This window comes from Octodon degus, unplaced genomic scaffold, assembly GCF_000260255.1.
Source record: "Octodon degus isolate 3935 unplaced genomic scaffold, OctDeg1.0 scaffold00187, whole genome shotgun sequence".
Classification (NCBI taxonomy): Eukaryota; Metazoa; Chordata; class Mammalia; order Rodentia; family Octodontidae; genus Octodon; species Octodon degus.
Window position 1 is genome coordinate 2,948,994 of NW_004524763.1, and position 15,396 is coordinate 2,964,389.

A 15,396-nucleotide genomic window follows, 5' to 3' on the forward strand; every position below is an offset into this window, starting at 1 on the left:
TTAACAATTGTTGATAGTCTATCATATAACAAGTAGCATACTTATGTAACTTTAGCAGGCCCTTTTCACAATCATCTAAGTATACTATCATCTCTCCTCTATTAGTGAAAGAAAAATACTTAAATTTTACTGAATAATAAATCCTCAATAAAATATTTTTCTCTCAATTATAAAATATATAGCCATAGTTTCAATTTCTGCTTCTTTACCCTACTTGCTGCCCCAATCTAGTTTTGCTTTTACCACCTAAATTATCTCATTAATTCACTAATGATCTCTATAGTTTCTTCTTATTTGGCCTCTTGACATCTTTTGCTCATAGATTTCCACTTCTCCACTCCAGTAACGGTCTTTCCTCACTTCCCATCTTTGCAAGACTGTACACTTACTTCATGTTTTCTCTACAAGGTTATCAGTCACCTTCAGGGACTTCTTCATGTCCCATTTCCATGTAGGCCTTCTTCCAACTCTCTCTATTTTCCCTCCTAGAGTGATATCATCTATTCTCATATCTTCAAGTACTGTGTATTGTCAAAGACTCAAGAGTATCTCCAGTCCTGACAACTGTTCTGAGTAACAGACATAGGAATCCAAATGCTTATAAGATCTGCATATGCAATACTTGAATGCATTAAGAATCTCTAATATATGATGCTCCAACATCAACTTATCTGAAACTAGCTTTCTTGAAAAAAATTTTTTCAAAGGTTTCCCTCTCATGGTAAAAGGTAACAAAATCTTCCCAAATGTTCCAACAAAACCTCTCTTTAATTAAGCCCCCCCCCTTTTACCAGACAGAAATAGAATAGAGAGATAGGACAAGGGAGATAGCTCAGTGGCATAAGCACCTGCCTGGCAAACACAAGGTCCTGAGTTCGATCCCTGGTACCACCAAAAAAAAAAAGAAAAAAGAAGAATAGAATAGAGAGACAGAGACAGAGACAGTGACACAGAAAAAGTATACTTGTCCGCACCTCCTAACTCAGCTTTCTTTCATTTTTCAGTCACTACTACCTCTCACTTTGACTACTCAATTTACTTTTTCATTAGTTTTCCTTGCCTCAGTTCCATTTTTCGTATAGCAATGAAAGTATTCATTTAAAATGTAAATTGAGTCAAATAATTTTTCTACTTAAGTCACCCAATGGCTTCTCAATCTTAAGTATAAAATTCAAAATCCTGCTTTTACTTTCCTGAGCAAAATACGATCTTTCTTGCCTCAGGACACTATATACGCCTTTGCAAGGATGCTATTTCCTTAACACTCAGCAAGGCTAACTCTTACTCATCTTTCAGGTATGAGCTTAATTACTACTTTCTTAAGGAAAGCTTTCCTGATTAGATTAGAAAGAGTATTAGCTTCTCTTTTTACTTTCATATCACCCTGTGATTTTCAATTATAGGACTTAACATCATAGTAATTAAATCCTACCTCTGTGATTATTTAGTAAGGGAGACCCTAACTAAATAATAAGCTCCACGAGGGTAGAGACTGGGTAAAATTTGCTCACTAATGTATTCTCAGTGGCACCAGTGAACTGTAGAAGGGCATTCTGGCACTGCAGCAATGGCAACATTGCTCTGTAGGACCACACAACCAGACACTGCTGAAGTAATTCCAGCGACACACAGATGGAGCCAGCTGTGTTGACATTTCTAATGATGGCAGCAAACTTTGAACAACACCATTAGTCTGTAGGACTTCTATGAGGGGCAGCAGCTATAGCAACATGGCTTCACTTCACAAACCTTTTTTTTTTTTTTTTCATTTGTGTATTTTGTACAGGACCTCACTAAGTAGCCCTAATTCATAGTGATTCTCCTGTTTTTTCCTCCCCAGTGCTGGGATTACAGGCATGCACCACCACACCCAGACTTGGTTGCCAACTCAACATGCCCAGGGGCGGGGCCAGCACAATATGTGGTGTCAGGATCGAACCCTGGTCTTTGTGCTTGCCTAAGCAGGTGCTTAGTCTACTGAGCTATCTTTCCAGCCCTTCCACAAACCTTGCTGGGCTACTGCTTAACTGTGGAGTGGCAAGCCGTGGGCATGGAGATCAGAGTGGGGAGATTCTGTGTGTGAAGGAACCTGACAAGTACTAGCTGCATTTCCATGAGAGCTAGGTGCTCTCCCTAGAATTTGCTAATAGTGGTAGATTGTTTTTAGGATCAGAGCCCTCCTGGAGCTAATATATTCTAGTTCAAAGAGTCTTGTCAATTTTTAGCTATGACAACTCTATCAATAATAAATTCTTAGTCACTGGCTCAGGCAACAAATAGGATATATACAGTCTAAAAAGTCATCTACTGAAAATATTATATGGTTTAACATTTATAACTGGATTGGGCCAAAGTGTTTTGAATATGTAGAAAATGAGAAATTATAACTTCAAAAGAAAAATTGTGAAAACCTATTTCTAAACCTTGAATCAAGACCAATTCAAGTTTACAAAGAGGAGCCAAGAAATCCATCAACAAAAGGTGCCCTGTCTACCTACCTGAAACCAAATGGAGCCCTTGGAGGACATGGACAGAGGGGCCAGCATTGGGGAGCTGAATCTGCTGACTCCAATTATGGTCTGTTTGCTTCTTTCCTGAGGGAATGTCACTCAGACCTTTTGTGTCTTGGGAAATACTTTGTATCATTTTTGAAGGTTGCATAAATTGTAAAAGTATTTGGTTTATTTCAGCAAAGCCTTTAGTATGAATTTTAAAAAGTTTTCTTGAGAACAACTGAGTTTTTATAGAGTTCTGGCAGTAAGACTTATAGTGATGCATTAGTTGACCTTTTGCTGTTGGAAGACAACACCTGACATATCCAACTTCAAGGACGACAGGCTTATTTTGGCTCCTGGTGTCTGAGGTATTAGGCTGTGACTGGCCAGTTTCAAGAAAACAACACCCTGGTAGAAGGCAATGGTGCAACAAAGCTGCTCAGTGCCTTGCAGCCAGGAAGCAGAGACAGATAATGCAAACAGAAAGGGAGGACATGGGCCACGAGACATAGCCTTTGAAGTCACACTGCAGAGGACCCTCTCTCCAAACAAGCCCAACCTCCTAACAACAAATTCAGATATAAGCTTATCAATGATAAATCTGTGGGTGAGATTAGCACGCTGTGATATAATCACCTTTCAGAAGCTCCATTTCTGAACACAGCTGCCTTGGTGGTAGAAATTCAATGCATGGTTCTTTGGAGTTTGCTTCATACTTAAGCCATACCATTTGGTTTTCTGTTATCTTCACCAATAGATTTGGCATTGTAGTTACATATCTATGTTTTAAGTATGATTAAGTATTTAATTATGATAATTATTTATTAGAACATTGATTCTTTGAGAGTATTATGATATACTAGAAGTATTAATTCTAATAGTATTAATTCAAAAATGTAATCAATACCTAAAAACTTAAAGAAGTTATGAATTTTTCTAAGAAGTTCTAAGTTTTTAAGAAGTTTATAGAGATACAACTTCATTGTTCTTGAAAATTATTGGCTATTCCATTGTTACATATTTTAATAAAGAAAAAAGTAAAAGAATTTAAAAATCAGTTACTTCTATTGAATTGGTATACTGCCCACCAATCTACAAAATACATCACAATAACATATCTCACACATTTGAGGCATTGTATAAATGGAATGAAATTTTAATTCCAAATCCAAAACTGTGAGATTAAGTAAGAAAAGAAGTTGAAGTGTGACACTTCAAAAAGTACAGGGCTGAAAGGCCATTCTAAATCCCTGAGGTCCATTATTAAAACATCTGCGAATAGAATGATTAACATGTAACAACAGACTAAAACAGGAAAACCCTTACTGCAGAGGAAAGATTGATGAGGACATAAATTCTGAGGAAATTCAAACTACAAATGGTTTTGATTTAATGATATAAAAATATTACTGCAGACAGAAGAGGACAAAGTAATCAAACTTTTCAAAACAAAGTCTCTTGACATTTTTCACTGGGTAATTCTTTATTGCAGGGAAATATACTGTACATTGTAGAATATTTAAGAATGTCTCAGGTCATTACCCAAATCCTCTGGATTCAATCCCCAGGGATGCAAAATAAAATTACCCAAGAGATTCTAACAATAAATACACTCAGGCACCTACCCTCACAATAATGACACTCATAAATATCTCTAGATAGTGCCAAATGACAGGAGGGAAAGGGGTAGGATTGTCCCTGTTTTAAAACAACTAAATTAAGAGAATGTTTGTGACACCTGTCAATTAAAAAAAAAACGCAAAAAGCAGATTTTATATCATTCACTGATTTATTGATTCCATCCATTCATTCATTCATTTGACCAGATACGATATGGAGTAGTACTCATCATTCCAAAGATGAATACAGCATAATTTCCCTTATGAAAGTCTACTTGGAGAAAGGTCATTGTCTTAAAATACATGATGGACATGCAGTTATATAAACATTAGGTTTTAGTGCGCAATCAAAATTAACCACTAAAAAAAAAAAAAAAAAAAAATTAACCACTAAAGTTCCTAACGTTACTCAAAATCCAGTGTGTGCCTGGTTATAATGGATACAGTGAGTTTGCATCCAATTCAACTTCCTGAGTGCCTTCCTGACCTGTACCACTTATATAGCTAAAACCATTTTTTCCAGTATTTTTTGTTGCCAGATATCTGAGGCATGTGGTGTGTCAGTCATTTAGTTGGATTTTCTTGAGCTTGAGTCCACAAATGAGGAAGAGTCTGTCTCCTTGTTATTTGTTGCTCCTGGGGACTTCGGTTTTTCCCAGCAGTGTCCAGTGTCTGGCCTCAAGCTCTGTGGGAGTCCAGAGATAAGTACAATGGGGCAGCAGTTCCTGTTTACAGAGTGGTATCCATGACACCATACTGTTGAACTCAGCAGGTCAATTGTACACTTCTAATTCCACCTTCCTTTGAGAAAGAGAGCAGTACTTTGCCTCTAAAATGAATTCAGTCTCAGATCTCTAGTTTCTGATAAACTTCACTGGGCCTAATTGTGTGCATTGTAGTTCATCCTGCTTAAAGTATCTAGAATTAGACCTATCATTTTGCAAACAGAGCCTGCAGCTCTATACAGCAAGCTCAGCAAATCTCTGACACACATTATGATCACACACTCGCAGCGCGGAATCAGATCATAGTTTCCTCAGTTAAGCACCAGATGAAGAATTTGGCTCCCATGTAAGGGCCAGGATGCATGAAAAATCTGTTTGCTTTTGTTTGTCTGTTGTTGAATCTATGCAAGTAAAAATATAAGATTGCACTCTACGTGCAGTGCCAGAAGTAAGCGTGGGGTGCAATATGGAGTCGGAATATAGTCAGAGAAGATTGTCTGGAGAAGCGATGTCTGAGATGAGTCTTGAAGTATGAGGAGGGATCCAGGAAAATTCATCTTAGGGAGGGGAGAAGGAAAAAGCAGGCTAAGCAAAGGATGTCTCTACATACCAACAGTTGAGAGAGTATGGTATATTTCTGGAGGTAGAAATTGTTCAGAGGAGCTGGATCGTACACTGCAAAGCAGAGCAGATGGAAGAATCATTTGCAAACCAGAGATGAAATGAAGAAGGAAAGAAAGCAATACACCTTGCACATTTCTGGAGTCTCAAGCCATTGATGATAAGTGACAACACTTATTTTTATAAGAGCTTTCAAGGGAAGAACAGAAATTCTACACTAAATGTACATACTTTTTCTAAAATTAAAATATTAAACATTTGGTTTTTATGACCTGAATCAGAATTTGCATCTAAAACTTCTTAGCAAATGTAGAATGTACAGAGGTCCTTCTACCACACTGGTGGTCATTTTGTGGTCATATTTAGCTTCTCACCAATGCCTGGTCTTGGTTTTGTAACAGGTTGACAGTAAAATTTAAGTCATATTAAAGTATATTAGGATTTCTCCCTCTACGTTTCCTATTTAGTTACATTTCCTATTTTAACCTATTTGGTTAAATTCAGAATGGTGTTTTTTTTCTCCTCTGTGACCAAATCACAGATTACTACACATCTAATAGCTTCTCTTAAAAGTTAGCCAGAAATTTTTGACATGTTGATATTCCGTAGTTGAAGAGATGTCCTGTATGAATGAAAAAAATAAAAATAAACTTAAAAAACATAGCTTCTCTCTGTTTTGAAATCTCTGGAGCTTGGGTTGTAGCTCAGCAGTAGAGCTCTTGCCTACCAGGAGCAGCACCATGGGCTCAGTCCCCAGTGGGAGAAGGTGCAGAATGAGGAGGCCTGTGATCTGTTGCAAGTGATCTGGTAAATTCAGCACCTTTAGCAACTTGCATAATATGTGATGGCCCATTGCTTTACAGAATTTATTTTGATTTCAATATTGTATTATAAGTACAACTTTGTGCAGAGATTCTAAACAAAAATTTAGCAACCCAAAGTTAAATTTTAGTTTGACCCTGTAGGATCAGGGCAAAAAGCTCAGCTATACAGTAACAAAAGAGCTTCCCCACTGTTCTTTAGTTTTCATATACTCAAGAAATTACAGGAGTAAACCTCAAGGATCCCCTTTCTGTCTTACTTTTGGACCGAAGCTTTCTTTCCCAATAAATATTTCATTAAAAAAAAAAAGAAAAAAGAAAAAGAAATGACAGCTGTCAGAATTCTACGTTTCCTCTGCCTGAAAACTATAAGATAATTTTGACTGAGTTTCCCTGTCCTCAGAAATGGTAAAACTTTAAGGGAAAGGATTTCTGGAAATTGAGTTTTGGAACGAAGACCCGTGTATGGGGAGCGGGGGGAAGAGAAGGAGGAGGAGGAGGAGGAGAAGGAGGAGGAGGAAGAAAAGGAGAGAGGGGAGGAGGAGGGGGAAGGAGGGGGGAGGAGGACGAAGAGGAGGAGGAGGACGAGGAGGAGGACGAGGAGGAGGAGGAGGAGAAGGAAAGAAAGAAAGAACAAACCCAAGTGTGTAAACATTATTTTATCTCCTTAGTGTGAGGACCTGAGAGAGAAAAATGGAATCTGAAGGGTACAAGCGATACTGGGAAAAGGGAATGAACTTACTCGAAAGGAAAGAGTTACTGAGTTGAGGAGAAGGACTGGAGAGAGAGTGCCGGCGAGAGATTTATCTATGTATATAAGCAGGATGATTTGGACAACTGTACTGTGCATATCTGCTGGTCTATGAAAAGGAGTAGTTAATACTTTAATTCGTTTCATCTCATTTTTTCAATTGTACTTTTTCTTTTCTTAATTTCTTATATGCTTCTCTCTTTTTTCTTTCTTCTTCCAATTTTACATGCATATATCTGATGATATGAAAAACTGGTTGGAAGACAATATTACAGCAAATACTGTGAAATTCATGTTACTTTGTGAAGTGAAATTCTGTATCACTTTTAATTTTTTTATTTTAATTCTAATTTTGTGCTCTCTTTAAAAAATAAAAATTTAAAAGAAAAGAAAAAAGACTCCCTTTCTTTGTTCTTCAGACTAAGAAAATGGATGTGTTGAGGCTAACAGGAAGCTGATTTTACTTGAGACAGGGAAGTAGAAAAGGAAGAAACAAAAGTGAGGGGAAGCCTCGTGCTTTCACAGAAGGGCTGATATTATTTAAAAGAAAAAAGGCAAATGCCTAATCAAGAGACACTCACATATGCAAATAATATTCCATTCCTTTAATCGCTAAACTATGTCTAACATTCCTCTTGAATTATTATCCTACTAAACGTATTTCCATAACAATTTAAGCTATCTCCATTCATTTGGAACATTTACTCTGCACAATCCTGTTGCCCCACCTCACCAGCTTTAAATTTTCCTTTGGATGACTCAATTTTGCCTTTCAGATTTCTGCTTTTGCTCCTTCATGTTCTTAAAATGACATCCAGAACATACAGGGACTGTGTCTGGCTCCTGTAACCTCCAGATAACAGGAACAGAAAAGTCCTGTACTGTGGAGAAAACTCATCATTTTCTCTACTTCTGTCTCCACTGGAAGATACTTTGCCCACTCTGCACTGCACACCTTCCTGGATTTCAGGTGGATGTTAGGGTATCAGTGTCACTAAGCAGTTGCAAGGCCCAACTCTCAGTAGACTTTCCTGCATGAGGCAGCACCATCTCTGACCTCTCTGGTGTGGCCCTGGCCTCGGACCACCTCACATACCCTGCTGAGTGACATTCCTGACCTAATGGCAAGCTCAAGCCTGTGTTCCTGAGAATTCTAGGTTCTACCTCAAGGGCATGAGAAAATGTCTAGATCTCAGGAATTGACAGAGATACAGGAAATTTAAAACCTGGAATTGCTTCAGCCCACCCAAACTTGCTAAACCTTTGAGTCATTTTGATGCAGTCACTTCCAGTTTGATCTGGGAAACATTTCTTTGCCAAGTCCCACATGTAAAGAAATGCAAAAGCCCAAGGGAAATTGGTGTTTCCTCAGCTTCTCTAACACAACATATGTGTTTCCTCCAAGCCAAAGCTGGAGAAGAATGATCAGAACTTGGCACTTGTCAGTCTCACTCTGTCTCTCCATCCCCTCTCCCTCCTTTTCACCATCCATGGACCCCATAGGGAGGTTTCATTTGCTCTGAGTCATATGCTTGTACTATTTAAGAGAACTTTAGCTGCTGCAACAAATATCCCTTGTTAAAGCTGTGCTTTTATACATGAATAGGTTTATATCTTGCTCCCATGGTCACAATTCAAATCCAATGTTCCTAGTCAAATGTCTTTCTATTTGGACATGCAGAGACATGTTTTCATCCATCATGTAATAATACTGATCTCCTCTTGGTCCTTGCAGATCCTCACATACAAGGTTGTTATGGAGTGGGCCATGTAGTGACACAAATCACTTGTATGCATGTTCTATTGGCCAGAAACTTATTTACATGCCTATACTTAAATGCCAAAGAGGCTGACAACTGCAGCCTGGATGTAGTTTAGTGGAGAAATCAACTGGGAAGAAAGCATCGTGGTCTATGTTATAAACCAATAAGAATCTTTTCGATACTATGGGAGAAACACTAAACTCTGAATTCTCTAAGGTCCAATTTTTAATGTTTTAAAGGAATTTTAATAATCCTTTCCTATAAGTCTTGATCTTCTGTTGTCTTACTTAAAGGCTTATTTTGGATTTTAGAAGCTGATAGGAACCCTCTTCCTTTGCATTTCTAATGTAATACATTAATACTCCTAATCCTATACAATAAGCTTCTCTTAAAGTAAACTGCATTGCAAAAAGTTAAAGCATATTAATGCTTTTAAAATATTCTTCTTTATTTAAAATTTATTGCACTGAATGAGCTTCTAAGACCCCCGAGGAAGCCCAAGAAAGCGACAGAATTGATCTTATACCTGAAGGAAGCCAACAATCTGTTCTCATACTGCACACAGTAAATTAGGGCTCAAACAGAGCCTGAACTCAGCTCTGAGGCCAGCTGAGTACCAATCAAATAAAACCTTCTTATCCACCTTTCTTTTGTCCTAGCTAGCGTACTCTGTCCTTGGGCTTCAGAGTGGTACTTATAGGACTTGCTAAGATTTTTTATTTGTACCCCACAATCTACATGAAGAGTGGCAAAATCATATTTACATTTTTTAAAACTTTGGATAGTGGAGGCTTGAATTCTGGAACAGAGCTTATGGCAGTGATTCATTCAAGAATAAAAGATGAGAGTCAGAATTCTGTTAATAGTGAAGTATACAAAAGGGATTAGCTGGGTACAAGAAAGGAGAAGAGGCCACAAGGATGACTGGGATTTCCAAAAGTAAAGACTGGGACAGTGGTGGTGATATTCTTCAAGACATCAGGCAAGTTGAGAGTAAAGAACTATGATGAAGTAAGTTGTAGTGAGATGTCTGTGATACATCCAAGAGATGTTCTTGGCACTTTGTTATGTAGAAATGGAGCTTAGAAGTGATCCAAGCAAATAGAACAGATTTGAGAATGTTTGAAATAATAATGGTAGTCAATGTTATGAGAGTGAATGAGGTCAATCCACCCAAAGATGTGCAAAATTAAGAGGTATAACAAGGAGAATGAGGAGTATGCAAAGAAAGTTTAAAGAATGTGATAGCTCAGCAAACTAAGCACCTTCTGAGGCAAGCACAGGGGCTGGAGTTCAATCCCTCCTGGCCCCGTCCCTGGGCACACTGAGCCAGCAACCAAGTCCGGGTGTGATGCTGTGTGCCTATAATCCCAGCACTGGGGAGACTGAGAATAGGAAGATCACTTCAAGTCTGAGCTGTGTAGTGAGACTGCACAAAACACACACACACACACACACACACACACACAAAAGAATGAAAGAAGAAAGAATCTGCACAGAACAGGGAACAAAGACTAAAAATAAATATCCCAAGTAAGGAGATAGAAAATAAAAGAAGCAAATGTCATTGAGTTATCAACTAAGATACCTATGTTGATTTTTAAAAAGGAAAAGCAGGCCTGGGTGTGTGCCTCACATCATCCCCACACGTGGGGCCTTGGGGGTCTTGAGCTGGTTTCATTCAGGCTTACTCTTTCTCTAATGTGATCCAAGGTTTTAAAGACTTTCTTACCTTACATAAATGTTGGAAACCAGGCCAGGAGCACATTCATACAGTGGCACTGGACAGAGGCTGGTTTTACACAATGTCTTTCATATTCTGGACAGTCAGGAAAAGACTGAGCCTGGACCAAGCAAAATCCTCACTGGCCTCCAAAGGATATCAGCAATCTCTAGGATAGGAGAACACTAGATCCATTCTGGCAAAGCCTAGCACCTTCGGCAGTGCCTAGCACATTGCTCCTTCCCTGGGATAGTTCTCATTCAGTCTGGAATGGCCCAAGATGATCCAGCCATCCCATGGTCACTCTACCCATTTCATTATCTCCATCTTCAGTGGTTAGGAGGGATGCAGCTTCTTCTGGTGAGTCATGGGAAGAGAGCCCTGTTCCTAAAGTACTGGTGCCTCTACCAAGGAACCATAGGATTTTGTGGAGCAAAAGCAGAAAGACACTGCAGGTTTCTGTTTCTCATCTTGTCATGTGCTTCTACTTCCCCTGAGGCACTGAGCTATAAGAATTCATCTGTTTGAAATAAGTGTGAGAAAGGATGCCAAAGATAAAGAAAGAGAACTAAAATATGCTATCAGTGGAAAAAATCTATATCAAATATAAATTTACTCACATGAAGAAACTTAGTGTTTAAAATGATGACACTTGGACATAGTATGGTAAAATCACTTGTTGACAAAAAGATAAACAGTAAGGCCAGTAGGAGTATACAATATTTCCTTCCTTTCCTTTGAAAAAGCAATCACTGAACTGGATAAGGATAAGTATCAAATTCTGAAAGAGATAAACATTTCCAGAGTCTCTGCCTTTATATCCCAAAATTAAATTCATGGCTTTGTCTAAGCCACTAGCTGAGCTTCATGGAATACTTTAGAATTCAAGAGTCAGGCCACAGATATAAATATTATATCAGTCAGTGTGGCCCTGTTTCACATCACTGCTTTTTTTATTAATTTTATTGAGAAACAAATAGCAATGAGACAGTTTCAAAACCGATTAGTGGGACAGTTTCAATAATTACTACAATGCATATTGTTGTTTTCTTAGTGGTTATTCATAGTACAAGATGCAGACATGATATCCTGTCCAAACACAATCCTGTCCAAACACAATCTTTCTTCTCATTGAATTAAGAGAAAGTGGCTGTATATTTATCCTATCTATTTTGTATATACAGATGCAAAATGGTCCTTCATTTGCATCCCTTTCACATCACTGCTTTGAAAAATGTGGCTGAGGGCCCGCCAAATAGCTCAGTGGACTAAGGCACCTGCTTAGACAGGTGCTGAGACTGGGGTTTGATCGCCTGTGTGCCATGCCAGCCCCTCCCCCCAGGGGATGCTGAGATGGTGACTGAGACTGGGCATGGTGGAGCACGCCTATAATTCTATCACTTGGGAGGCTGGAAACAAGAGAATCACTACAAGTCTGATTATGTAGTGACACCCTGTAGTCCCTGTACTAAAATACATTAAAAAAGAAAAAGTGGTTGCTGATTTTTTATTTTTAGCACCTTTTCTCCTTTGTTCCAGGCAGAACAACTGACCAGGCCACAAACTCATAACGTGGAAGAGTGAAAGCATCAACTACCAAAACTCTCTCTGACTCTGATCTCGTCTCTCACTACACCCCAAACTGCTAGAAGCCTTCATGTAAGGAGATACTAGTGGTGACTCTAGTGTTCATTATGTACCATGGTAGGCATGTCTATAAAACTTTACCTCCCTACTTTGATCATAGGTTTTCACCAATGATATTTTTCCCACACCATCACTTTATGTTTCAGAGGACAAGAAATATTAATCTATATCAGAAGGAAAATATTCTAAAATACAGAAATTAGACGCAAATATCATTTTCCTAATAGGATTCTCTTCATTGGATGCAAGTGTGCATAAAGGTCAAGATCTGTGGAGCTACCCTGGCTGGCCTGAGAACAGAGGAGCATGGCCCTACAATTTTGGACATGTTACTCAGACTTCTTTGGTCTTCTTTCCCTCCTCTGAAAAATTCAGCAATAAGGCCTAACACGATTGCTGAAACACCAAAGGTTTTATAGCACTGCTTGCCACATATTAAGAACTTAGGCTGTACGATATCTGCTATACTTTTCAGTGTATTCTCTTAATTCTATCTTACTAATTTCTTTAACACCAAAGATAATAACTAATCATTGTATGATGACAATGCAAATTTTATTTTTTAAGTTAATTTTATTTTGAAAAATAAAAGCAAAGCAAGAACAAAAATCAGAAACAAAGAAAGCAAATTGTGAAAATGATTTCAAAATAAAACTAAAGCGAAGACCTAGATTTTTGGTTCTGAGACTCTTAAACATCTTGAGAAAGATATTGTTGACAGAACTAATGCCTATCCTGACAAGTCAGCTGGGAAAAAGACTTCAATATTCATAAGAAACACACCAGCTCTCAGTAACTGCTTTGAGTCACATGTTAGTCATTTCAAACTATTTTATCATATAATAAAGTTTGCCTCCAAAATATTTATTTCAGTGGCTAAAGAATGATAGAATTTGTCATAACATAAGACTGACTATTTTGATGTATTTTCATAGGGAACTCACTGATCCAATAAATGCAGTAACAAATTCATTATAATAAAAAATAGGAATTAGTGTTAATCTGACATCAGACAATAATTTCTTTCTTAAACAAGTTTTTTTTTTTTTTTCCCTACAGTGTCAACCAGTAATAAAAATGAGCTAGACAACTGAGTTCAATGTTGGAGATTAAGGTCAGGGTGCTGCCTTCATAGAACTTTTTATTATAAATGAAGAAATATATAGGATTTTTAACACAGAGGAATAGGCACTCTGACACTTAAGCTCAAAAAGCTAAAGAAAAATATCCTTATATTAACCTTACATGGTGACCTCATTATGCCTTTAGTCAGTGTAATCCTTAGCTATTAGCTGACATATAGATTTTTATACATGAGGGTATTACTCTTCCTGTGAAAGAAATGCCTTTAGAAACAGTACAGATAATTTATTATAAAAGCTTTTTGGTGCAGCTCTGGGGTAGTGGTAAGAATGTGGAGGTAGAGCGAATGCTATTTTTAAGATTCTAAAATGACTTTTTGATGTGGAATATAAAATAGCCTAATTTGAACTTGAAATTTCCAGAAGGATTTCTTGTTGAAACAGGGTGAAATTCTTTCTTGAGGAATTCCATATTTAAATTAAAAGTTTGACTCACTGGGTAAAATCAAGATGGATGATAACCTTACATATATGTACACATATAAAGCATGTATTTTTGTATATATGTATGGCATGTGGGTCCGTGCATCGTAGCTGGACGGACATGCTGTGGTGAGCACTTGGATCTACCCTTCACAGCCCAGCAGCACATTGTGTCAGCTTCAAGAGAAACCGGTTGCTGAGCTCCCAGCTGTAGGTCTCACTTACAGGCACCTTAGAAATAAGGAGAGGATATAATAAAGTCTATGTTCATTGCTGGGACGGCCCGCATCCAGTGACTAAGCAAGGTGTGCGTGTGCGTAGGAAGGCCGCACCCCTTTGCTTCAATTTAGAACAAACCTAGAGGATTGTCTAGTAGAGGGCTCCCTCTGATATAAGCTGAAGCTTTTCTCGCATCGACATTGCTTTCCTGGAGAGCACGGCCCAGACAACTTCCTGAGCACAAAACTCCGCCTCAAGTCTGCGTCCCAAGGAATCCAAATAAAGATCCTGAGCATTCATTACTTAACGTCACTTTTAGCAAAAGCTTAATTTTCCGCCCTATATAGGATGAAGGGAGATGAAGGATGGATGGATTTGGTCTAACCACTCACTGCTGTGGATCAGATGTTTACATACTCCGCAAATTCATACTGTGAAGCCTAGTCACAAATATGACGTTAGGAAGAGCAGCCTTTGGAGGTGATTAAAAACGGGATTAGAATTTTTGTAAGAGGCTCGAAGAGCTGCCCTTCCCTTTCCATCATAAGAGGGCATAGTGAAGAAACTATTACTGTAAGCAGGGAGCAGCCTCTCACCACAGGGAGGAAAGCCCTGTTGTTGCAAAAGAAGTTTGAAAAACATCTAGAAAGAAATTTTATATATGGGAGCAAAGTAGAATGTGTGTATTCCACTTTTTGCTTACTAAAGATAACTTTGCCCATAGGCACATAGAGTAGGCATAAATTTTTCATATGCAAACCTCACAAGGTTTACACTAAAGATTTGTTCTCTACACTTATTCACCATCCTAAAGATATTTAAACTTATTAGCTTCTCACTCATGGTTCTTATAAAACCAAAATTTGTGTTGAACTTAATCTATACCACTCTAAATAGTGTAAAAGATTAACCCTGAAGATAAGGATGATGGTACCTTATATGTGTTTTCTACTTGAATAAATGAATCATAAATCTTTTGAAGCATGTGTACTATTATCATTATTTTATATATGTGACAAATTGCAGTCAAACATGATATTATCAGTGGATATCTTACAGGGAAAGGATCACAACCAAGACAGAACTGAGGTCTCTACACTCCTAGATGAATTCTCATTACACCACTCCATAGGACTTCTCTAAATCTGTAACACCGAGGCAGTGTCCGATACCCCATGAACAGTCAATAAATGTTAATTAAAGTAACACTCTGTGATTAATAATGTTTACCTGTGACATGATAATTTCTGCCACCTAGTGGTTTGCTATAACTAAGTATATGAGTTCAGCTTTTGGAGCCCAGCATCCAAAATATAATTTTTTAAAGGTCACAACTGCTATTTTCTAATTTCTAGTTCTACAGTCTAATGGGTTTCATCTCTACAGTCTGCTATCTGTTAGCCTATAGAGGTATAGGACAAAGGAGAAAGAGAGAGAGAGACAAAGA